This window comes from Tympanuchus pallidicinctus, unplaced genomic scaffold (assembly GCF_026119805.1).
Source record: "Tympanuchus pallidicinctus isolate F22 unplaced genomic scaffold, pur_lepc_1.0 scaffold7, whole genome shotgun sequence".
Taxonomy (NCBI): domain Eukaryota; kingdom Metazoa; phylum Chordata; class Aves; order Galliformes; family Phasianidae; genus Tympanuchus; species Tympanuchus pallidicinctus.
The window spans coordinates 10868893-10895442 of NW_026294791.1; the positions used below are offsets into that span (position 1 = coordinate 10868893).

At 40.2% G+C, this 26550-nt stretch overlaps 1 protein-coding gene across 3 annotated transcripts in view; it reads right to left on the bottom strand.

Annotated features, from left to right (window-relative positions):
* ZZZ3 (zinc finger ZZ-type containing 3) overlaps positions 1 to 24717 on the bottom strand; it is a 56565-nt gene extending 31848 nt beyond the window's left edge. For 2 of the 3 annotated variants that reach the window (XM_052665922.1, XM_052665920.1), the window contains exons 1-2: positions 24077 to 24165; positions 842 to 998 (exon numbers count right to left, since the gene is read on the bottom strand). The gene's annotated coding sequence lies outside the window, so the exon portion shown is untranslated. Of the gene's footprint in view, positions 1 to 841; positions 999 to 24076; positions 24166 to 24617 lie in introns of those variants that run through there. The other variant, XM_052665921.1, reaches the window with a different exon arrangement.
* Positions 24718 to 26550: the final 1833 nt, after the last annotated feature.

Genomic DNA, 26550 nt, shown 5'->3' on the forward strand with positions numbered 1-26550 from the left:
TTTTCATAAGCATCAGTTTAGTCTTGTACCTCTTCTGTTCATTTCATCTTTAAAAAGTCAACATATCAAACAGCACTTTACCACAAGTGTCATAATATACATGATCATCAGTAGATGCACATTTGTGCATAACTGTATTGCTTCCCTCCTCCACATAGCCAAATTCCTGATTTCAGAGACCCGCTCAGTTGTCATATGATGTGAAAACTTAAAATTTTAAGTACAGAACCAAACCTTTTATATGTTTATTTTAGGAAGGCTTAAATGACAAATGGAAGAAAACTGTTTCATGAAGTTATTTTCATTTCAGAAATGACTTATGTCTCATGAAGAGACATAAGTGAGAGTATAAATTCTCAAAATTCTACTACTTGGTGTCATGTAGTCTTAGAGCAGAATAGAACAAGAAGGATACACCTCTTAAGCAATTAAGTTTGACACTTTAATTAACAACGTTGTCTGCTTGGTGTTCCTACTGTGTCTACAGTGGTGATTTCGTACTTATACTTCATATGCATGAACTGGTGCTTGTATACTTCCTTTTAACATACAAGCTCATTGCTTTCCAGAGTGCATTCTCATTTGTGGACAAACACAAATGTGAAAGACAAGATCATTTAGATACTCCACCTACACTGCTCTACCAATATACTCGAGGATTAGTAACTGATGTTCAAAATGGATACCATTATAGTATAATAAATAAAAAAAAGCCAATGTACATTTTGGCAAGTACTTACTGTCAAACTTGTATATTATTTTTAATTTCTGACAAGACAAAAATATTGTTTTGCTGTTACTTTCTAAAAATCTATTACTTACAAGAAAATAAAAATCTTACCATTGCAAAATTAGAAGAAATATAAACTTCTGATGTTTCACACAGTAGACTCTCACTGTACCACCTCAGTAATATCACACACCATTGCTGACATCCATGATGTTATGCAAATGCCTTTTTACTAGTTTACGCCATCACATTAGCAAGATTTTGAGAACTGTTGAGAAAAGGACAAAGGACATCAATAAAACATGTAAATTACTTCATTAAAATTAAGAAAAAGATGCCACAGTATTTAATAGGAGCTCTTTTTTAAGAAGCAATTACCAGCTTTAAGAGTGCCCCACATACAGAACAGTATGTTATAAAGTAATTAAGAATGCTAATGTGAAATGCTAATTGAAATTTCAAATGTAAAATATCCTTCTTGGATTAAGTGATTCAGTATAGCTCACTGAAGACGTGCAACAAAATGAATTCACAACAGAGCCCCACATGAACGTGTTCAGGCCTCAAAACATACTTCACGAGACACAAGAAAGCAAGTAGTAAAAAATATAGTTTACTGTAATGAATTCTGAAATACATAGTCAAATATAACTAGACACAGAGTGAAAAATAATTATTTCTGCTATTTAACTTTTATCTGCTGAGCAGAAAATCAAAATCTACAATGACTTCAAATCCCAGAATTACCCTTAATAGGCACGCTACAAGTGAACAACTTCCCAGAGTTCATACTATTTTTCTCACAAGGAAAATACCACCATTTACTACCTTCTTAATAGCAGAAGTGAACCAATTCTGATAGTGAAAGACAGAAATAAATCTAACGATCCGAAAAATTCTTGGCACTTTGGGTTTTCTCAGATTTGGGCACCAGTGCCGATGCCCAACAACTACAATGAGTAAAAAAAACTTGGAATCACATCTAAGAAAATCCAGTACTATGGAGATGCTATAGCTCACTGTAGAACAGAGGTTACTGAATTTTTCTTCTTTTTTTTTTTTTGACTTCATAAAAGTAAACTGCTTTTCATACAAAGCACAAACTTCATAGTGCAAACCACAAGCTGACAAGCTGCTCCACGCTTTTCTTTCTACACCATTATTACATTTGGATTACAGATGTACAAAGCCTTGTGAAATGGACTTTTTATTTTGAGCCTAATTATGATTCCTATTGGTCAGAGTAGAAAATGAATTCCCTCTGAAGTTGGCAATTCAAAACATAAATTCAAAGGAAGTGCAGAAGAGTATCTGTTTGTATATACAAATAAAAATGAGTATCTATTTGTATTTACAGAATTGTTTCTAGTTACAGCAAAATTAAATACTGAAAGATACTTCATTAAAGATACAGTGATGTTACGTAAGTATCACCAATTCTTCTATCTAGATAATGAAATCAAATGAGATTTCAAATATTCAGTTGAACTTCTGAATTTAACGAACAGTAGGGAACTGTCAAAACAAAAGACAAATACAGAATGGAGAAGCAAGAAGGCAAAGAAAAATATTTAAAAACACAATAGGCAAATTACTGAAAGGAATGAACAAAAAGGAACAGTTGCCATCTAACCAAAGCAGGAACACATCCAGAACAGTCACAGATGAACCCCATCAGGAGCTCCACTACACACAACTGCAGACTATTTTTTTTGCCTCCTTCATCAAGTTTCTTCTATTTTTTATATTGTTTGATATTCTCAGTTACTTAAGCCAATATACAAGTTCTTTATAGAGCCCTTTAAGTGACTGGAAAGACACACAACTCCAAAAACACAGACAGGTTTTGGCAGCCTTACAGAAAACAAACATCATATCCCAACAAAAATCCCATAGCTCACTAAGTTTGGTAAAATACAAAATACAGGAAAAGCATGAGACAACATACAACTGTTGAGTCAAACAGAAGAAGGCCTAATCTCAAAAAACGTAATTGCCAGTCCATAGATTTGTGTATTTTGTTTCAGGAATGGCTGAACAAGCAACACCAGGCTTTCCACAGATTTGCATATTTCATATCCCTTCCAATTTACTTTACTCTAAAACAACCCTGTTTTACTCACTGCAGGAAGGAAAGCATCCCTGCTGTGCCTTGTTGCCTTGGGGAGGAAAAGAGGACTTTTCAAACAGCAAAAAGAACACAAATATCACATGAGGAGAAACCACGGGGAACAAAAAAGTTTTTACTCAGTTGGGATTTTTTATTTCTTTTTGAATCTGCTGGGGGGGGAGGCAGGAAGTAAAATTTTAAACAGGCAAGGCACACTGAAATGGCAGCACCTCAATTGCTGCTTAAAAACCAGAAAACAAAAAAATGACTTGAAGATAAATTATTTATATTTCACAAACACAGTAACTTCTTTTTCACCTTGAACAGCTATCTTTTCCATGACTAAAAGTCCGATGCAATCATAATTTAACGTTTTGGACACCACTCTTGGAAAAATGTGTGGAAAGGGAAACTTAATATGATTTTAGGTTCAAACTTTTCTTCAGAGAGTGAAATCAATTTTTAATGAAGGGAATATCACAATGAAGACTCAAACTCTAAAGACAGAATCAGCTAAGAAACAGCACAGTCTGGTATGTGCAGTCTACTAGAATGAAGGAGTGAGAAGTCACAGATGAATGCAGAATATCATGAAGATGGAGACAAGGCTTTAAAGTAAGAAAAAGTCTGAATTTGTCCCTTAATGGGAAGGATGGGTAAGAAGTCAGACAGCAAGTGCTGCTACTGAAACCTCACAAGGAGTGGGCATACATTAATCAGTGTGGCACTTGGACACAGCAAGACTCTAATTTGCTTACAGAAATTAATACACTTTATGTACAACTAACAATTTGATAAGAACACAGAATGGCATTTCAGGATATGTGTTTTAATATTTGAAAACCTTTGAAGTGTTACACAGATTAACGTGGACTCCACTGATACAAATTCTAGTTAGATCATTATTATTTAAATTAACCAAAATCCTATTTAGTAAAGGTGCAAGCTGTGTGTATGAAAACCTCCAGCAACAAAAGACACAAATTTATACATACATGGATGACAGCTGAGGAAAGGAGAATGAAGAAACTTCTTCCTACATACGTAGAATAAACCATTTCCTAACTGGGTTACGCCAGTACTTGGAATGTGGGATCCTAGCACAAGCCAATAATTTAAAGGAAACCCAAGAGCTAAGAAACACATGCACAGTTAGAGAAAGTATGTTCAACATAGACCTAAGCAAGAAAAGCAGTATCAATGAGAAGAGGTCAATATGAAAACATGTGGGCTACATCAGCAAACAGGCCCAAAAAGGAGCAAAGCAACATAAGCTTCTACTATTATTGTGTGGTGGTGCTTTATATATTTGGATACATTAACATTATATACAATATCTTAAAAAGCAAAGAACTAGACAACTCATGCCTGGGTGGCAGAGCACAACAAAAAACTGCAACAGTTGCACAACCATAACACTGCATGCATGGTGATAAAGATCAAAACTTTTTCAACAGCTTGGATATTACAACTGTAGATTCCTACTAGCAGCAGGGCTCTCATGTCCCACGCCGCAGTAAATTCCAAAATGACTTCAGAAACAAAATCTATTATTTGTTTAGTTACCATTTACATGAACAAATGTGACATATACATAACCATCCTCTCCTGTTTCAGTTTCCTTCTGCTCCAGATGTGTGGGATCTTGCCTGCCACTGCCTCAAAGGAAGATTGCAGAATTTTCTATTTCAGTTCTAAGACCCTTTGATCACATTTCTTTCTGTCATCAGAACCTAAGAGTCCTTAATGTATATCCTTTTTCAAAGCATTGTATTTTAATATTAAAAAAAAACAAAAAAAAAAAAAACACCTTGCCAGATTTTACATTATCTTTTCCAGTTTCTAACACTTCAAAAGAAGCATCCCCCTGGCACATATCTCTTTAATACCAAAATACAGAATGTTTTCTGGGAAGGAAAAGAAAATGAGAAAATCCACACCAATGAAAGTAATACGGTGTGACTTCAGAGTTTAAGACCGTGTATAACTTAGTGAGTTTGACACAATGTCCACCGGATAATTCTGTATCTCATCCCAATCTACTTCCCTAATTTTGAAATGCTACTTCCACTGACCTAATTTTTTTTAGCCTGCTGCTACAGTGTATGGAGCAATTAAAATAAGAGACTTTTACACCAGAGTAAAGAAAAGCCTGCCATATTTCTGAGCCTGTAAGTGTTGTCGCTTTTCTTTAGAATCTCTCAGAAATCACTCTGGATCACTGGCCACTATTCACACTTCAGGACAGAGCAATAAGCCAAGAGCTTCCCACTGGTGTATCACAGTGACAATATGAAACTGGTTGTCAGAAGTGGCCTTTCGCAAATCTCATTCCTGAATCTTCCGCCAAGATACAAAACAGAATTGACAAAAGCTAAGTTTAATCAGACCAAGCGCATATAACTCAGTCTTCTACGTTATAAGTGGTTTAAAAAAGCGTAACATTTACCATGAATTTCTGTGACTACTGTCAATTACATTGTACAATCAATGAATGTACAGATGTTATAGTTACGAGGTATACCAGAGAGCTTGGCTACATAGTTATTACACCAAAGCAGAAAAGACAGGATGCTTACCCGCATCCTGGGTTCACTTATGAAACTCCAGAGGAGTGGATCTCCAGAAGAGATCCTTCCCCACTGGTGGTCAGCTCTTAAATGGGTCTAGGAGAGGTGCAGCCAGGCTCCCCCCCTTCCGGCAGCACAGCTGAATTGCCTTCACCTGTGCTCCTGTGGCTGACTCATGGCTCGCCTCAGGGGATCAATCAGAGGTTCAGGCCGTGATTCAGCAGTCCCCATACATACACGCACATTAGAAATTGTTAACCAACTGCTGTATCCATGCATTACAGATGCACACAATCTTTAGTAGATTTAGTAGCAGCAGGACTCACATTTGTTTGCGGGAGGAGTGCTATTACATCTTATGATTTTGCATTTTCCACAGAATATTACATGAAAGGAACCATGAATAGGCTTTTGTGTTCTCACTGGCTGCATGTTTCCCATGATTACACCATTTGCCTTCTCTTCATCATCTATACATTCCAAAACACTTATTCAGAGACAGAAAAGGCAATCAGACTACAAATTTTAAGCTTGCATAGCACAGCTGAGATACAGTGCGTCTCAGAAGAATACTAAAGGATCACCTAAACTAATAAACACCTCTGTGTTATAAAACAGCAACTCTTAAATTCCCTGTAAAGCAGCAGTGTGTTATTTAGAACATTTTCAAAAATGATGTTTATTGTACCTATTGTATCTGTAGCTATTCAAGTAAACAGAATCTAATCACTTACAGAAGTATTTGCCCAAGACAAAAACTACCTCGAACAGAAGAGAACCTTCACTGACCTCAGACTATCAGGACTTCAGTTTCTCCTCAAAAATAAAGCTTTTTGCCTCCTAGCAAAGCGATATTATCAAATTAGGGATCAATTCCATTTAACAAATTATATCCACCAGTCTCTCAAAACTAAGTATGCCAGCATCTCTTCCTACAAATAACTACATTCACAAGAAATTAGCTGTCAGAAGAACTCATAATATTTTTCTGATTTACACTGTATCAAACACAAGCAAACAATCTACATCCACAGATAATACAGAACAATAAGATGCATAAAGCTATAACGTAAGTCTAGAAGAAGCAAGAGTAAAAATAAATACATGTCATGAGCATATAAACAAGAGCTTAACCTCCTCTTCTCTACCATAAGCTGCTTTTTTTTTGCACTGTTTTACATTGAACTTTGATTTTTAAACCACAAATGAAAGAGAAAGGTCAAAACAGCAAGTTACATGTGAATGACTAGCAATGCCCATCTGTCTCTTTGTAATTCTTCCAGTCTGCAGTAGTTTATCTAAAGGCTGCTACCCGCATTAGGGAGGACAGATATGACAAAGGCATAATCCCTTTCCTAGGCAAATTCTAAGATAAGGTTGCCAATTTATATAAAAGCAAGTATAAATTATGCAGGTGTAACTACACAGCAGAGCTCAAGAAAGCACTCTATCAGATTTCTTCTCCTTATAGACAAGCCCTAAACCACTTTCAGTTTCTTGTATCTTGGCCAAATTAGATTTTGAGCTGAAATCATACACTGAGGCATCTGCCTTGGATTGCTATTCCCACCCTGCTGCCTTTCACCTCAATTTTCAGTCAAAATAATTAGTCATTTCTGTGCACAAATACAGAAGAAAAAAACAAACACAAACCAACCCTCCTACTGGTGAAGAGACTGTTGACCTTTTGTTCAAGGAATTTGTCTACCTCCATGCTTGGTGAAAGTGGGAAGAAAGCTAAGGGGAATGTTAGACAGGGAAGGAGAGCAGTGAGATCAACAGAGCAAGTGGATACTGACAACTGGGTGAGGGAGAGACTGGAAATCACCAATAACTTGTAGAAGACAGAAAGCTTGCAACAGAACGGGAGAGAAACCAGAACTGGGACCAACTGGGAGCAGACAAAGAGGGCTCCCAGAACCTGGGAGCTCACCCACTCACAGCTGCACACACAGCACCTCAGCACGTCACCCCGTGGATTTGCCACATGTATTTGTGACAACTCTGTAAACACAAATAGTTGTAGAACTGTATTATGAAATGAATCTAACAATAGCTCAAAGATGAAAGCATCAGCTTCCCTTTTATCTTTTCAGATGTGTCTAAATGGATAAAATGAAAAGATGCGAGCTCTGTGAGGTGCTACTAAAGCCACAGGAATAATAAACTAGATTCCACGCTTCAATATACCTACTACTGCTTCATTTTAATTTACAGGAAAAATGCACAAAATTCCAACTACTATAACATCATTTAATACAAATTTGCAAATTAATAAATAATTGCATTCAGTATGATTAAGGACAGTAGCCTTAACTAAACATTCTTACTTTAATGATTGGTAAGTTTAGTAATTGTTGTCTAATACCATTAACTTCTCAAGAAAATTAAAAACAGACTACACCATTAACTTCAATGTACCCCTTAAAAAAATCATATACTTCACCACGTTTCTTGGTTATCACTGACTATCCTTCCTACCTCATTTATCTATTCCATAATACCATGCCAGTGAAACTCACTGCTTTTCTTGTGAAACCTTTCAGCTGCTGAGTAAACTTGCTGTTACGCAAAGAAAACCACCTATGTGATTAATATCTCAGATACAACAGATTAAACAGGCTTTTGGAAAGCAGCTCATTAAAAAAAATCAGTAGCAGTGATTTGGTTATAATAACATTTTATTGAAATATTATTCTAGTAAAATAGACTCCAATAGCACTGAATTTCTTAACCACATATTTACATATACAATAAAGCAAATAAGAAAAATGTGGTTTATTTTCTGTTATTTCTCTAACATACAAAAAATACTAATCACAGAAAAGATATCATTTCCCAAATTTCCCAGCTATTGACAGAAGTTATCAAGAAGTTAATAACAGTGTTAATAGTTCATTTTTGAAAAGAAGTTGAAGGAAAACAGTGCTGTCTGACTTCCTTAAAAGCCCCAAGGCAAGCTGTAGCACCACTGTTCATATGTATAGAGTACAACATTAGAAATGCCACTCTGATTCACTTTCAAAATAACTGCAAGCATGCTACTTTATGAAGTACACTGGAATGCTTGTACTGCACAAAACCGTGTATTTTTATCCCAAACGACTGTCAGTCAAAGGCATGTATTTGACACACATCAGTAAATATACATATTTTTTTAATACAGACTACTACAGCATCAGCTACATAAGCCTCTGAAAACTACCATAATGACAAAGACAGAAGTACAAGACAGAGCAGTAACACATGCTCACAATCAGGTATTCTCCATGTGTTGTGATTGAAAGCGCCACTGCAACAAATGTTAAGGCAAATACCAAAGCAGAATATTTGGGAAATGGGAGCATGAGGCACGCAACCTAAAGGCCCTTCAAGAAAGTTGGAGAGTGGCTTTTTACAGGAACGTGTAGTAAAAGGACTGAAGATAATGGCTTTAAACTAAAAGAAGGAAGATTTAGACTAGATATAAGAACAAATTCTTCACTATGAGGGCAGTGAGGCACTGGCACATACTGCCTACAGATGCTGTGGGTGCCACAACCTTGGAGGTGCTCAAAGCTAGGTTGGATGAGGCCCTGGCAGCCTGAGCTGGCAGAGTGTCCCTGACATGGCAGGGGGTTGGAACTCGATGGTCTTTGAGGTCCCTTCCAACACAAAACATTCAGCGGTTCCATGATTCTACTCTATGATTAAGCAAATTGTAGAGTGCAATAAAATATACAAAGTCCGTGGCCCACAGCAAGCACAGAAAAGTCTGTTTTCTCAGAAACAGTCAGAGACAATGCATGTGCTCAAACACTTCTCTGATAAGTCTCTGTGCTAGAACCTTACCACTGCTGCAGTTCTCAAAATAGTGATTTGTGGCAAAAAATCTTTTTACTCTAGCCTTGCAGATAGAACAGAATTTACTTTCATTGCCTCGTGTTGTTTGGTCTAATACAAATCACAACTGCTGGCTACACTTAACTAAATACGACAGCTTTGCCTTTGCAAATAGTCTTTCAAATTAATGTTCTTCATGAGCTGAATGTATCAGTTACCCTGAGAACAAGCCTGGCTCACTTCAGTAGCCCCAAGAGTGCCACAAAGCAAAGACATCTTCTCTCATGCCCAACCATCCTGACAGAACAACAGATACCAGCACTTACAAACAGCATCTTACTCTTAAAATTCTGATGAAATCCTGTTTTGCAACTGACAATTAATTTATTAAGCAGACAGATTTCATAGCCATCTACAGTTCGATCCTCATCCTTGCTCAGGTCTCAACATAAGTCTCTTGAATAAGACCACTGTGCACATTTCAGTCTACATGGATTCCTGAAATTTCCACTTAAAAGAATCTGAAGTTATTTTAAGTGCATTAGTAACTGCATTTTTAAAGCTCTTACAGTGACCAATCACTTGTTGTTTCATTGTTGCTCCACATCTGGTCATAGAGAAACCTTTCAGAATGAACACTATTACATATCCTTTCTTCTCAATTCTGAATTGGTCTTGATCTTACACACACATAACACAGAAGTGCTTCCAGTTCAGCTAGTAGATTACTTTGTGTAGCTGCTTGTCTACATCCAACTGCTTCCAGATAGCATAGCTAGCCAGAATTGCCTTGATTTAACTATACAACAGAAGTCCATTTTCCTTTTTTATTTTAACATATATAACTTCAATAGACTGTGAGAAGTGTAATTTTGTTTAGCTTGACTGCAATTTCGCTTTCTCTTGCTCTGCTCAAAGTCTTGGTAGATCAGTATATTCAACTGATGAATAACATACTGTTTAATTTCCTGAATTTTCTGTATTCTGCCTTGCCTCTGCTCATAGTATTAATTGGAAACACATAAAAAGTTTGTCTGTAATGCACTCACATTTAACATCTCAGTCTTTTTGTTCTGCTTCAATCTCAGTATGAAATCAGCTACCTTGCAAGCTCAGCCAAAAGAGTAAAGTTTTTGCACAATACAATCATTTATCAGCTGTTTTTTTTCCCCTGGTAGCTAATTAACTTGCAAAATAGATACATTTTATAGATTAAAAAATGCATTTCTAAGCCTTTCTAAGATTTTATACTGTTTTTCTAAACCTACCATTAAACTGCCAACACATTTCTGAAATATAGTTTATTCCCTCAATGTTCTTCCTGTTTACTTTTCTCAACTCTGTGATACAAGGAATACCCAGGTATTCTGCTTTAATTATTATTGTTCTCCAGAGTTATTTTGCTTTGCAATAGCCAGTTTATTAATTCCTGTACTTGCAAAGAGGAATTCACTTTCAAAATTCTGCTCATTGCTCAAGCATAAAATGAAAGACTGCTTACAAAGTGCCAAACTCCTCCCAACTGTATTATTCCTTCCCACTTTATAAATACTTTCAATACTTTATCATGCACTTTCTAAATACACACCACGTTTCACATACTGAGAAGCTGTACTACATTTACAGTAGAGCAAAAAAGACTTGCCTGTTACTGTCTAAGCACACGAACGTATCTGTTATCTATGCACACAGGTACCCAGATCCCTTTTATGTTAATTGACTACCCACTTTGAAAACTTCACTTCTTTAGAAGCAAGTCTATTCTTCTAAACTTTTTTATTTTCAAACATCTTTCCTCACACTAAGGCAGATCAGAGGCCTGTGCAGTCAGTTACCTTGTCTCCAGTAACAGGTGGAAGCAGAGGCCTAGGGAAGAACCGAAAACACAACGCCTTTCCCACTTCCACCTACTGTCAGTTCAGAGTCCTCCCAAGCCACGTGTCATTTCTGCCTGTGTGATAAATTTCAGTGCATTTCTCTTCCACAAGAAAAGAGATTCCCTGTTGTTCCTTGAGCTCCCATAATTTGTTTGCACTAAAGCTAACGCACCGGCTGTGTTTGTAAAGAAGAGATCTGATATTTCTTTCTTTTCTTTTTAATGGATATCAAGATCCATAATCTGGCAAAAGGAAAGAAGTAATAATGAAAGATTAGATATCCAATACAGGCCCTCTCATGACAATTTCCATTTTAACATACAGGGATGACACTTTTCTGTTTTACTCAGTTTTACCATCAGTTTCACTTTTTGACTTCATCTGTACACATTTTTTCAGGAATAAAGAAGAAAAGATCTACAGTATTATCAAGGATGGAAAGCTGCTGCATAAACAAAGTATACCTATGCTACAATGGCACAAATGTTTCAAACGAATGCAGTGAGTACCAGTAATTTTATGTTACGCTTTCGGTTTTACCTCCTCTAATAGAAAGCAAGACCTCAAGGTTTTAAATGACACCTTGGCTTTTGTCACTGTATTTTCCTGAAGCTCATTTCTGACACGTTTGACTTTCCGTCTTTGTCTCAAGATGACAAAACTCATGACTAGAGTAGTATTTTACTGTTTTCCTATTTCATGAATTTTTAATTCAATTGTGCAAATTATGATTGCACTCACTAAGATAACAATTTGAGAATCTAACCGCATATAGAAGTATGTCTGAATATGCTGTCTACAGTTCTTAATAATACAAGTTTCCAAGAAAGAAAGATGGATTCAAGTTCCAGATTCAGCCACTAGAGAGTTTCTCAAAGCACAACAACAAAGGGGAAGAGCTACAGTCAACCTTCAGCATATTCTACCAGACTCAGGCAACAGGAAGGAGCTGTCAGCAGCCAGGTCAAAGAGTGAATTATATAGTTTCCGTATCTATCCTAAGCAAAGGCAAATGGATTGTCAGAGTTCAGATACCTTCCCTAAATGGCTGATCCATCACACCAACGCAAATGTGTGCTTGCAGTTAAGTTCCTGCTCTCATGTACGGCCTTTGCCCCTGCCCTACACACACCTGTCTCACACATCGCGCGCTGAAAACCCCAACTTAAGTAACTGCAGAAATCTTAGACTAAACGGGGAAATTATTTATGTTGAACTTAGATTAACTTGTACAAATACGTTGTAAAGAGGAAATTTTCTTATTGTTCTCCCAGTGAATCATTCAGTTACACACATTCAATTAAAATGCTTATTTCTTACAAGACTGAAAACAATGTGATCAGCAGCTCTCTGAATCTGCCACAGACAGCTTGGAATCTTGGCAGTATGAATTTAAAAACACTCAATAACAAAGCCAGAAGTCACTTTCATTCAATTTGACAAACATAATTCACATTTGCATTTACTCAGAAAAAATATCAAGCACAAGACTATGTTGCTCTCTTTTAATAATAAACTGCTTACAGTTTATTATTTGCCAGTGATGTCGCAGAAAAGCCCTTTTGATCCTTTCTAAAGCATAGTGCTTTTCAAACTACTGTAAGAAATTTAAGAGAGCTATGCCAAACCAAGTGCTCTGCTCATTCCTTTCTTAGTGCCTCTGAAGAGCTGACATCAAGTATTAAGCAAGGATTAACCTGACAAATTTAATTTACATGCCATCCATAAAACTGCTTAGCTTTATGATTTAAAATATTACCAAAACCCTGACTGCCAGTTCTTACAGAACATCTGCAATTATTGTCTAATACTAAAGCACTTTTCTATGAATAACTGTATTACCTACAGCATAACGCTGCAAACATAAAAGAGGAAAAAGAAACACAGGAAGAATACAGCTCCTAAGAGCAGCTTTTGCTATACCTTGAATACACAAAGTGCTCATAACTCAGTGACGAATTCTCTCCTATAGCAATAAGCAATTAATTACATTCCTTTCTTGATAACATGAGAAGAAAAAACGTGAAAATCCCAGACGTTTAATAACTAGTTTTACTGTATCTAGAAACACAAGAGGTACTGAAATACAATGATCATACAGGGCATAGCAGACCTGAGGATTTACCTGCTGTCTGTTCACAGAATTAATGGATATTTTATTTGGCTTATCGCCCTGCTGTTCTGCACAGAGGAACTGTCCCAAACCTCTGATCATTCTTGCTGCACTTTTCCATGCTAAGCCTGGCAGATGGATCAGTGCTGAATAAAACATTCAAAGAATGGGCTACATTATATGCCATGGATTTTTTATTTTTATTTTTTTTTACCACAGAACAGTCATGTTTTATGTTATGAACTCTCCCCAGTAACGGTCAACACTACTTACTTTTTTTTGATGGCTTGTGAAAACTATTATGTTTTATATTATAAATTATATTTTTATAGAAGCATCTATCAGAACACTTTTCAGAGCAGTAATAGCTGACTTAAAGCCAGGGAGGTCTTTTTTTACTCTTATGCACTACCTCACATTTCTGAAAATGAGATTCTGCTTCTATTTTATCCTCCATTCAGTTCTGTGAGATCCTTCTATAACTCTGCCTGTAGACAGTGATGAAATCAAGTCATCAGACTTCTATCAGCTCTAGATTATTATCAAGGCTTTTTCTGTCATCACTGAAATAATGTTATCAACATATCACTGCTCTAGAAGTATTTGAACAATTCTAACTGTATGCTAACATTTCAAACACCTGCAGATTTTTCACTGCACAGAAAAGAAAAAAAAAACAAATCCTTAATGCCATCATGAAAACATTTAATGCAATGTCCAAAGGAATACATGCATTCCCTCAGCACAGGTTAAATTCTCAAAGCACAGGTTAAAGCCTTCTTTTTACAATTATGTCTATGGGATCTATAGGAAGAGCACATATAATGGAGTTCAACGAGTCACAGATTAAACTCTGACACTAAAATTTCAAATCACTATTTATAATGAAATTAATGCTCTATTAACACAAACACTACCCAACTTTGCCCAGCGGGTTTGTAAAATGTTTGGACTGTTGATGAACGTCAAGTCCCATGACTGACAAATCCGCCTGGATTTGCCAGGTGAGGTGGGTGCTGCTTCCTCCTAGGAATGCTACATGCAGACTGTTTGGATTGCCTTTGTTTAATTGAGGAAACACTAGAAACATTTTTATTCACTCTCAGTCGAGAGGAAGAGCAACCCTATGGTATTTGTGATTTAAACTGAAGAAGTAAAATTGCAAGCATACGTGCAAGTTAGCAGAATAATTAAAAATACACGTGGCCATTCCAGCAAACTACTCTGAAGACAGCATTTTCATCAATAGTGGATGCTATGAGTCAATGCAAACACACTTTTTTTTTTTTTTTTTTGCCTTTTTACCCTTGCTCTACCTGTATCTACTTAGATGCTATTCCAAAGAGCTTTTTCCTAGTTCATTGCTGTATCCTAGTCTCTACTTCCCCACTATCTTCCTAATACAGCACACAATGCTGCATCCACCTATCATCTCCCTCCTTACCAAAGGAGCTGACACATACTCTGGTAAGCCTTCAGTCATTCTCTACTTAATTTTTCAACAAGACTTCCCAGGTGAGGTTTCATTTTACAGTTAAGTGATTTAATCTACAAACAGAGGCAATCCCACTCCCCATGACCCTGATGCACCATCCTGATTTTTCCTATGCATTTGCCTTAGTATTCAATTTGATCTCGCAATGAGCTGATTTCAAAAATACAAACCCTACAAAAGAGCCATTATTTTTCTGCTGGTTTAGCTCCCTGGACAGGCTTACAGTAATGGTCAGACAAGCACAGGTGCTACCAGAAAGCAAGGGCCAGACCTACATATGCTGGTGACAGATAGCCACTGGATCAGGTTAGCTGTAACGTGAAGCCCTACTCACAGGCTGCCCCTTACCCTTAGCTCTCTACAAGCGTAAGGAGCACAGTTACTTCGTTCAACTCAGAACTCCAAGTTTCCATAATGAGAACACAAATACTTGATAACTGATGCACAGAAAGCAACTCAACAACCTTACGGTTTCTATCTGTATTGACCAGCTATAACATACTTTCTACTGGAGTTGAGAACTCCCTGGGGGGAAGCCTTCTCCACATCTGCTTCTGCCAAGCAGGGGTCACAGAATCTGCTGTACTTCACTCCATTCTCATTCTGCTTTACAGTTGGTTTGAATACAAAACTGTTAAAACTCCTTTGAAAACTTAACTAAAATTCAGTTGATGCATGTCTTCGCTGACAGAACCTGAGGTACACAAAGAAGGCAACAGAGAAAAAGAAATAAGTCTTTCTGCATTCTTATTTGTAACTGATTCAAACCCTTGGGCTCTTTTCAACATCTTTTCATTATGGAAAATAGTCAGTGAGAGTCGAAATGAAACAGTCATCAGACTTCACACAGAAAGAATACAACAGTAGAAGTGTAAGAAAAACAAATGTTGTTTCAAAGCAGTAGCTCTAGCTAATCCGCTAAGGAAGCTGCAGGGATTGCTTGTATGCAGTAAAGGAGCCATTTGAGGGAGGATATGTACAAACATTATATATCAGCTCATATTACTTCTGCAAATCAGGCCTGCTGAGAGAACAGACAGGACAAGAAGAAACGTCCACATGATCACCTGGTACACATCATACAAGAAAGCCATAGTGACACATGAAGCAAGCCTGAAAAGAGTACCGAGAATATGACAGACTGAGCCCTCCCAGAGCTCTGCTGATTCTCACAGAAAATCCCCTGACTCTTTTTATGAGAACTCCTCAGGTCAAACATTCCCTCTCTGCATTCAGAATTCTGACAGCAGAAAAAAAAACCAACAACCTTCACATAATGAAGGAAGCTTCAATAAAATCACTTCTGGGTTGTGATTAGCCAGGGATATTGTCAGCTTATAACTGAAAATCACAAATACTAACAAGAAATAAATAACATAGAATGCTGGTGGTTTGGGTGGTTTCTGGTGGAGGGAGCAGGTGAATAAAAAGGGAAAGAAAAAAAAAATCTAGATCTTAAAAGCAGGAAACCAATTCCTTTACATATCTGGAGAATTTGGAAGGTCCCAACAGCAAAATGGGCTTCTCCATACAGCCTTCTTTTATGAGAGTAAATACCGAGGATTCTTAAGGATTTGCAAGATTCTCTTTGTTTCAACTCGAAGGCAAATCACACTATGGGTCAATAACCTCACCATTATAAGAAACAGCAACAAAAATGTCTTGAAACAAAACATGAAGTAGGAAAAAAAAACTCTGAAAAAGCTTCCCTTTGGGGTGGAGGAAAGCTTATATGAATTCAGACATGATACAAAAAGTCAGTGTTGCTCATTGTCCTTTCCAGCACAAGCTGTGAGATGGCAGCAACTTTGAGAGGAACCTTTTCTATCTAAAGTATCTTAGGAATCCTCTTAACAAAGGATCAGCAGATTCCCAATTACATGATCCAGAGAAATCTACAGCTGATCTCAGCGAAGAGAAATGAGATAACTACACTCTGTTCTGTTAGAAACCCATTTTCTCCCAGATGGACTTAAAACTATGCAAGCATATAGGAAATGCAATCACATTGCTGCAGATTCTACACTGATACTTCGAATAATAATTTTTCAGCCTTTTGGCATTTTTTGCGACACATGAGACATTGCAGAATTTCCAGAAAACTGATACAATGGAGATCATGAATTTGCTAAAATCAGAAAATTGATTTAAAAAACACATATGAGCTGCAGCAGCTTTCTGCTTTGCCTACTTTTCTCTAAAGGACAAAACAACTGCAGACAAGATGCAGACTGGAAAGAATTGAGAAGTTCTGATGAGCTTCCTTTTTCCCAGAACTTTGCTTTTGAGGAAACACCCAGAGAGCAGCGCTGGCAGCTGAGCAAAACACAGACACCTTGTCAGATCTCTTCAAGGAGCAATTTAGATAGAGCAGTTACTATCAAAAGCAATCTAATCATGTATAAATAACAAGTAAGACTTGCTGCTCATTACACTCTGACTTTCAGAGACAGATACACAGAGAAAGTGCAAGTAAATAACAAGAAGGCAGTAGGCGGAAAACATGTACCAATACATTCTAACTTTAGAATGATTTGCAAAATACAATTTCAAAAGTTGCCAAAGACATTCTATACACTTGGAAATGGGAAAAAAACAAAACAAAACAAAAAACATCACCAAGCAGAAATAAAACAGCAACAATCTGTCATAATGTTAATGGTTTCCCACTACAAATCCTTTAGTCAGTCACAGCCTACATGGTCCCTCACACCTCTCTACAAGAAATACTTCTCCACACCCCCAGTAAGAACAGCTTTCTCCCCCCAGCCGTCCAGCTGTCTGGCAGTCCTGACAATTCCTTCTCAGTAACAGCTCGCTCATCAGGTGGAGCTTAAGGAATAGGTGCATTTGTCTCTGCCCAAGACTTAAGCCTCTGTGCCCTTACGCTGAGACACCGTGACCCCTTTACAATACTCTAGAAGAAAGCCTCCGTTCTGTCGTGATACGTATACCAAAAAATCTGTGGAAGACTTAAAATACTTGAGGGAAGTAATAAATTCCTGCTTTAATCATTCTAATATAGCAGACAGTGCTTGCTTTCTTCCTTTACCCATTTTTAGAAAACCAGTAACAGCTTTGAGGACATATTTATTTAACTAAGTTATAATAAACCCTCAGAATTAACTTTCACCTTGTCCAAATACTGCATCAGCACCTAAAACCAGTGGCACATCCGTGACCAACACCTTGTTCCTCAGTGATCAAATGAGCAACTTCTCATCAACCAGAACAAGCAGAATGATGATATCCTGTAGAGCTGAAGTGTATATAAAGTTTAATTCCTACCCCTGATCAGATGGAAAAATGCAACAGAAGCCAAATTACAATGAGGAAGAACTGGACCAAAAATATTATTTCATCTCAGTCCTCAACTCTCTTTAAATGCCAAGAACATCGAAGAATTCACTGAGCCCTTTTTCTAATGGCAGAGCATAGACCTATGCAACACAGAGATTGGCCTTCATTATTCATTAAGCCCAAGACAGCTTTGTCAAATTTTAAGAATTAGAAGAGCTTGAACAAGGTCACAGGAAAAGTACTCAGGTGAAAATTTTCAGAATAAATTATTGAAATGGATTTGGTTCAAAACACAGTCGGTCAAACTGACTGGTACCTCTAATCCTAAAAGCACTAATAACACTTCTGTTACAAAGGTAGTTCCTTCATTTAATCAAAGGTTTTCAAATTACCTAAAAAATCCTCAAAGGAGAGATTTTGTTTAGAAACAGCCTACGTAATAGAAAGCATGCATTTCTATTCAGCCTCTTCAATGTTACTACTACTACACAGCAATGTGGATGAAAGACTAAAATCTAGTCCAAATTCAAGGAACACAAACCAATTTTGAAGAACACTACTTACATAATAAACTCTTCAAGAACTTGAAGATCTTTGTGCTGATTATCACTCAATATACATCTCTCGGATAACAGCTGTTATCTCTGTTTCACAGTGAGAAGTAGAAGCTGCATGATCTGCTCTGTTTTAAAGCCTACAATACATCCAATTCCCTCGCTCCCTAGGATTAATCTTTTTAATTTTGCTTTCTGTCAGTGATGTTTTCTGAAAGACTTTGACTCCAGCCCAGTTTGTTTCCGATGGTTCATAAATAAAAAGCAAACACAAACAATAAGCCACCACACAGAAGGAAGTCAAAAGATAAAAAAGCATGCCTATTCAAGCGATTTTCAATATTACATTACACAGGTCTTCAATAAATACTTTATAAAGCAACACTTTGATGAACATATTTGAGACATCTTTTCAAACTACATTTTACAAACTGTCACATCAGAATTTTCTCCACCACACGGTCCACATTTTTGGTTTGGTTTGGTTTTGGTTTTTCATTTGTTTGCTTTACTCATTGCCAGCAACATTATAAAAATCATAAAAATGTGGAGATCTTGTGCTGACAAATCACCCCACCCCCTCTGCCAAGGACAGACCAACTACACCCAAATCACCTCTAAAAGAAGGCTATTTAATCTTTTCTAGAGCATTTTCAGCAACAGATATCCCATTACCTCCCTCAGACGTTCAACCCTGTTTTTATCTATCCACAGAGCTGGAAACCTTCTTTTGTGCTATTTAGGACCATTATTTCTTGTCCTACCTGGAGAGAACAGTTCATTACATTCCTCTCTGCAGCGATCCTTACCATACTTAAAGCCCTGTTATTATGCCTCCCCATCTCTGCTACAGTCTAAACAATTTTAGTCCTTCTGGTCCTTCCTCAGAAGCCATTACTGCAACCTTCCTAAAATACTCTTCGATTGGTCCAAATGTTTGAAGCACAAGAACAAAAAGCAGAGACAGTGCATCATCTGAGGCCTAACACTGAGTGCTGCAGAAAAAATTCACATCTTACACACAACAACAGCCCAGCTCCTACATCCCAGAGTGACTCCCAGTGTCCGTTTTTAAAGCTGGCATGACTCATTTGTGTTCACTTTGTGATACAGCCACTTATTTGCAGATCTGTTGCCCTACCAGTTGTCTCTCATTTTAAGTTTATCGTTGCTACCCAAACATATTATTTTACATTTCCCCTTGCTGAAATGTAACCCATGCATTTCCTTCAGATCATCTGTCCAATTTGTTGCAATCATTTCACACTGCAGTGCCTGTATTCCCCCCACCCTGAGCTCTACTGCAGCAATTAGTACATCTCTGCTCTATCATCCAAGTCACAAACTGAAAGACTAAATGGGATTAAACTCACAAAATACACCTGCTGAATCCCACATGCTGCACTCCTTCAATTTGAAACATCCTTAGAGCATTTAATTAACAAGTACAAACCAGCATGGCAAATCTTCTCTGACAGTTTCTATTTTTGGTGTTTCTGAATTCTTTATCTGTGGAGATAAAACTTCCAACTTCAGCACTACTGTGCTTTGTCACTCTGCTGGAAAACCTTCATACACAAACACTCAGGGGAGGCCTCCAGCACTCTCTTCCCTCTTTAAAGCTTTAGTGGCAAAGTAACCTAGTTGCACAGCTCTAACAGTTCCGAATTTGGGCCACTTTCCTGTTTTTCTTGCCTGTAACAGATACTACAATGACACATTCACTCCAAGAAATCTCTAGCTCTGAAAAATTCAGATTAGATATGTAAGTACATACATGAACCAATAATAAAAAAAAAAAAGGCAAAACCAAAAAGCAGGATGTTGTCATTTATGCATCAACATGAAAACTGCCAAGAACACACAGTTGCTTTTGGACGTTTATATTTTCTTATTAAGTATTAAACTCAAATCACTGCACTTTAAGGATAGAATCAGACATGTCTCAGGACAGAGCTGGAAAAGACAAAATCCCACTGCTCTGCTACCAGCCAGGATTCTCCGAAGGGGAAGCTGTTGCTCTGATCCTTCTTACAGCAGTTTGTCTGGCACATATGCACCCAATTAATCAAAGCAAATATTTGTGTTTAAATACTGTTAACTGAACTACTAAAAACACCTTTAAAATCTTGGACAATTAAATTTTCTATCTTGCCAACAATCATATTCTATGTCTTGTGATGAAGTTTGATACACAGAAACAGAAAGGGAGAGCAGCTAATGGAACAGAGAAAACATTGTTACAAGGGGAGTCAGCTGTTTTCAGAAGTAACAAGATAGAAAGCTTTCAGCTTAATGCAAAGCAAAAATACTTAAATAGAGTATCAAGTAAAACTTTAACCAAGGGCCCACGAGCTCTGAAACAAGCAACCAAAAAGGAACTTGGTCATCACAGAGAACCGTCCTGCTGCATTTCCAAAGGGCCAAGGATTGGAACAGCTGATCTTTTGGCACGTCCACATTTAGCTGAATTCGTTCTAAGCATTAAAAGCTTAAAGTAACTTTCAAGAACAGTTGCTGTAATTTAAGCTTTTGGTCTGAAGATATAAAAACCTCCTCTATGACAACCGTCTGTATAAGCAGAAGTAATTAAATACAAGCCTGTAACTAATACACAGGACTGAGACACAAACTGTAGAAGTTATCAGCCTATTATGCTACAAAACCAAAACTGAGCGTTTTGCTTTGATTATGAAAATGCACATAACCTTTTGAAAAGCCTTTTGTTTAAAGAACAACGTCCAAGAAGAAAGTGCTACTAAATGCTTACCTCTGCATTTCCTAATAGTATTTCAACAGGTTTTCACAAAACTAAAATAAATGCTTAGAAAAGTTTTGCTACAGCAAAGGCAGTTTTCGAAGCACAAGCCACGTTTATGGTATTGTCATAGCTAGAACAATATTAGAGTTAAGTGTAATGTTTATCAGAAGCAAGTTTTTATAAAAAGCAGCCTGATTTCCAGCACAGTACACTTAATTTGGAAACTAAGAACTTTCTCCAGAAGTGTGAAAGTTTCCCCTTTCTGTACCTTCTCTCCCGCCTACAGAGGTGGAAGATTTTTTTCTCGTTCCAAGATTTTAAGGACAATTTCTACAAATATCTGCCTGGAATAATCCAAGTATATTTAAACCAACCCCAAAGAAAGGGAACAATAGATCTCCCAGTACTGCAGTTCTAGAATTTATGTCAGTACAACGTAAAGGTATGGATACAGGCAAATGCTAAATACCTGCAAAGCAAGCTGCCTCATGCAAATCTGGTTCTTTACGACTGAAGAAACCTGTAGCAACAGTTCCTGCAAAATGCAAAGACTTCCATTTTGGGGAAAGCCCTAAGAAAGCAACCACTGACAGAGAAGCTGCAAAGACATGAAAGGGAGCTTTTCAAATGTGAAAGACTTATTTTTAAAAAATGGTAATAAACATCTGGAAATGGGACAGGCTGCCAAGACTTCTATTCCAACTCACTGAGTTCATTTTGAAACATGAGGAAACTGTTCCCTATTTCACTTACCCAACACAGTGGCAGAAGAGCAAAGTGGAAGCCTTATCACCTTGCAGGCACCAGGCAACTATCAGTGACAAGATGCCAATCTACTCCCAGTACCCAGAACAGTCTGTAAGAACCAGAACCCAACATTTCCTCCAGTCTCTTGGAAATACTGGGAGAGGGAAGTCTCCATTCTGTATGTTGCAGACAGCAAAGGGGATCCGACATCACACTACATTGGAAATGCCAATAAATATCAAGGCAGCCAGGCATTGTTTAGCAATAGAACAGAAGGCCATAGGATATCCTCCTAAACTGTGTGAAACAGATCTAATCATTTTTGCATACTAAATGTGTAATACTGAGTTCAAAAATCCCATTTACTAGTTCTCATTTTCCAGACATAAAACACAATTGAACTTCACTAAATTGCTCAGTAAATAAGCTACTTAATACTCCCTCTCTCTTAGATATTTGTAGTATGCAATGCAAAGAAAAATCATTTTAGTTTACAGTGGTACAACTGAGAACTGCAGGAAGTTCTATTACTGGACAACAAAACAAATAGACACATCAGAATTTCAGTTTCAGGTCATAACTGCTGCTCCTTATTGACACACATGGCCACACTGCGAAACAATCCTTCACATAAAGTGTTTACTGTAATTCCAGGACATACCACATTTCTATGAAACAAGCATAAAACTTGCACCCAAAGTTGCTCACATTCTGAATGACTCCTCAGAAGCCACATGCTGAAGGAAATTGCTAACTAAACCCTTCTACAGCAAGGGAGTTTCATGAACGGCTTCAACTGAGTGAAAATTTCACCCAACTAACACTAATATTTTACTGCATACACTTTTCCTTAAAAGAACTGAGTTTGTCTCCTGCAGACAACTTTTTCTTCAACCAATGTTTTTCCAGTCCTTGCATTAGCAAGGGGGAAAGTGTTGTAATTAAATGTAAGCAGAAATACATGGAAAAGACACATCTTCAGGGGTTGTAAAAGTCAGCATTTAATACAAAATATGGAGTATGCTTAAAGTTTTGATCTCTATATGCTATTAGTTTAGTAGTAATGGCAATATCAATGGAAAACACACAAATACACCTACAACCACCAAGTAGCTATTATAGTTCATCTAATAACGACTGCTTACTTACTGCTGAGTAACAGTTGGAAATCTGAACGCCCAGAACACCTGGGTGTTCAGATTTCTTTTATGACAGTTTTGTTATCATTATGCATCAGCCTCAGTCTAAATTAGTAACAGGAAGAGTTTAACCCCAAGACCACAGCCCCTGTCAGCACTCTGGGATAATCAGGGAGAGAACACAGGATACCATAAGGATGACACAGAACCTTAAGTTCTCCCATTGCTATCAGGGCTGGGTGACAAAGGGGAGCTGGGACAGCTGGGACACATGGGCACTACGGGAATCATTGCTCTAAGTGGAACAGGAGACTGAGAAGTATTCCACAAGCTTGGGACATACAGAGATCAGATCTGCGATGTCTTCTGTGCTCTGCGACAGGAGCTGCAGGCATCCAACAGCCAGGGCTGAGCACAGCAGCAGCACAACGTGCCGGCACCGCGCGCGTCCGAGCCACGAGAGGACGGGGAACCCACGGCTGCAAACGGCCTCGGTCAGGAAGGACCGAGGGGTGAAGCGGAGCCGGAGGTTCCTCGGCCCCTCTTGGCCAGCCAGCAGCCCGGGCCTCGATCCCAAGCGCTGCCGCACGTTCGGCCCAAAGGCGGCCGGAGGGCTCCACCGGCGGGGTGGGGCGGGCGCCGCTCTGAGGAGCGAAGTGCGGCCCGGGCAGCGCGAGGTGAGCTGAGGTGAGGCGGGGCCGGGCCGGGGCGGGGGAAGGGAGGGAGGGCCGGGAGCGGAGCCAGTAGCGCTTCCCCGGGGCGCCCGACCCCGCCCCGCTTCCCGCGCGGTCCGGGGCACGCCGGCGGGGAGGAGGCTGATCGCAGGGTCCCCGCCCCCCGGGCCCCCGTTACCATTACCCAGCACGCCCAGCGCCGCGCCGCCATCCCGCAGCCGGCCCGCTCCCGCAGGAACCGCGCGACCTCGCGAGATTTCCCCTCCCCGCTCCCCCACTTTCCCTCCTCCTCTCCCATCCCCGCCCCGCGACCCGGCCCGGCCCCGCGCGCACACGCACGCTCGCTCAGACCCAACATGGCGGCCGCGGCGCCGCGCACGTGTCCCCAGCCGCGCGGTGTCAGACCGGGCGCGCGCACGGACACCCGTGCACGCACGTAACGCCTGGGAAGGGGGGTCACGGGGAGGGACAGAGGGGATGAGGGAGGGGGGAGGCGGAGCCGCCGCGCACGCGCAGGAGGCGCCGCTGCCGGCCAGCTGATTCGAACGGGGCGCGCGAGCCGCCACCTCCTCCCGCACGCGGTGGTCACGTGGGGGTTTCCCCCCGCTCCTTCCCTCCTCCTCCTCCTCCTCCTCCTTCGCCTTCCCCCTCCCCTCGCGGGTTCCGAACTCGGCACCATCCGGGTCCCCCATTCCCCGGGGCTGGGCCCGGGCCCGGGCCCTCACCTGGCGCCCGCTCCTCGGCGCGGCCGGCCCCGCGCAGCCCGGCGCGCGGCTCGCTCCCTCCGTGCTGCCCGCACCAGGCGGCGGCGGCGGCGGCGGCGGCGGCGGCTCCGCACAGCGCCTGCTCCCCTCAGCTCGGCGGCGGCGGCTCCTTCCGCTTCCTTCCCCTCCCCCTCCAGCCACTGCGGCGGGGACCCACTCCCTGCAGCTCCGCCTGCTGGCAGAGGGCGGGGGCGGCGGCACGGCCTGCCCGCTGCCCCCGGGCGGGGGGCTGCGCTGCCGGGTGAGGCCGCGCGCTGGGCGGCCCCGAGAGGTGGCCCGTGCGGGGGGCGGGTGCCCGGCGGGCCGTCCTGAGGGGACGGGGGGGGGGGGAGGCGCGGCGCCGCTCGCCCGTGCGGCTGAGGCAGCAGCGGCTGGGGCGCGGCGGGATCGCTGCGGGCGGCGGGCTGCCGGCTGCGGGCTGCCGGCGGGCACCGCTTCCCGGAGCGCGCGGCGGGGGCCGTGCTGCCGGGAGAGCCCTTCCCCTTCTCAGCCCAGAAAGCGCTGCTCCGCGGATCCGCGTCCTGCGCTCTCTGGACGGTGGCTGAAAATCAACCGTTCACGTCTTTTTTTTTGGCATCCTCCTCGTTCCCTGCGAGTCAGCCTGTTTACGTGGTGGGACTTTATTTACCGATGCCTTTACCCAAAGGGAGAGGATCTATCGTGTAACTCTCGTTCTCCTCTAACCCCACCATTATGGGGGAGGCTTTTTTTTTTTTTCTTATGTATTTGGTGAGCTTCAGGTAACGAGGATCAAAATATTCCAGTTTTCTATGTAAATGCTTATGAAAGGCAATAAAAACATTATAATAAGAACCTCTAGCAACTCTGTAAATTACTGGAAAATCCTAGACTAAATAAGCTTTCTGTAATAGAAGATTACCTAGAAAAAAATATTTTCAATTTCGTTTAAGGAAAGGCGCTGTGGCGGTCAGACCGATTGTGCTTCTGTACGGAAAGGATCTTTTCCCATTTAACAACACCATAATTGCCCCAATTACTAGTCTGGCCATGCAGTCCTGCAGTCTGCATAAAAACCTCAGTCGCTTTTCCACTTTCCCGAGCGGTTTCCACTTTTCCCTTCTTCTTGTTGACTTGGAAATCCTGCAAAGGGATTCAAAACAACAGAAATCCCACAAGAGGGAGAAGGAAATTTTTGTTGTTGACTCTGCTGCTGTTTTCATGTAGCTTTCTGTCTGTGTGCCCAAATCTTAAAGAGCAGTGGAGCCTTTTGTGTTGTTATTGCAGAAGCACCTGTAAGCATTGACTGCGATCAGTGCAGAAATATGTTTGCTCAGCTCAACAGCTGCAGCAGTTGAAGACATTATTGCATTGCAGCCAAGTGCTAGCGCTTTCACAGTAGAACTGAGTGTTCTCACAGCAAAATCTATTGTATTTTGTTCAAGTTCCCATGGCTGCCGAAGGGCGCAGTTGAGCAATACAGCAGAGCTGATCTGACAGCCTGCTGACACAAAGCAGCACCCTTTCCCCACACCCTCCCCCCCTAACTGCACTGGTGCCCATCTGAACACCCAATAAATCAGATCTTTAAGATACCAAGGAGCTGTTCCCATTTCTGGGGTTTTAATAACCTAAGAAATAAACTGCTTTGGATGATGGACAACAGAGGCAGCATGTGAGAAGTTGGGGCAAAGGTGTTGCCAGCGGTGGGGAGGAGCGGGACTACTCTCTCTTGGCAGAAGATACTTTTTGGCAACAAGTTTGAACCAGTCCAACCATATTGCCTAACCACACCCGAGACCAGGATTCGCTTTGAATTCACTGAGGAGTGTCTAAATGCTAAGCTCTGCTATCTTCTTAAGAAGCAATAATATCTAGTGATGAGATGATAACAGAGCAACCGTTGTTAATGGCACAGTGCTTTTGGTAATGGCTC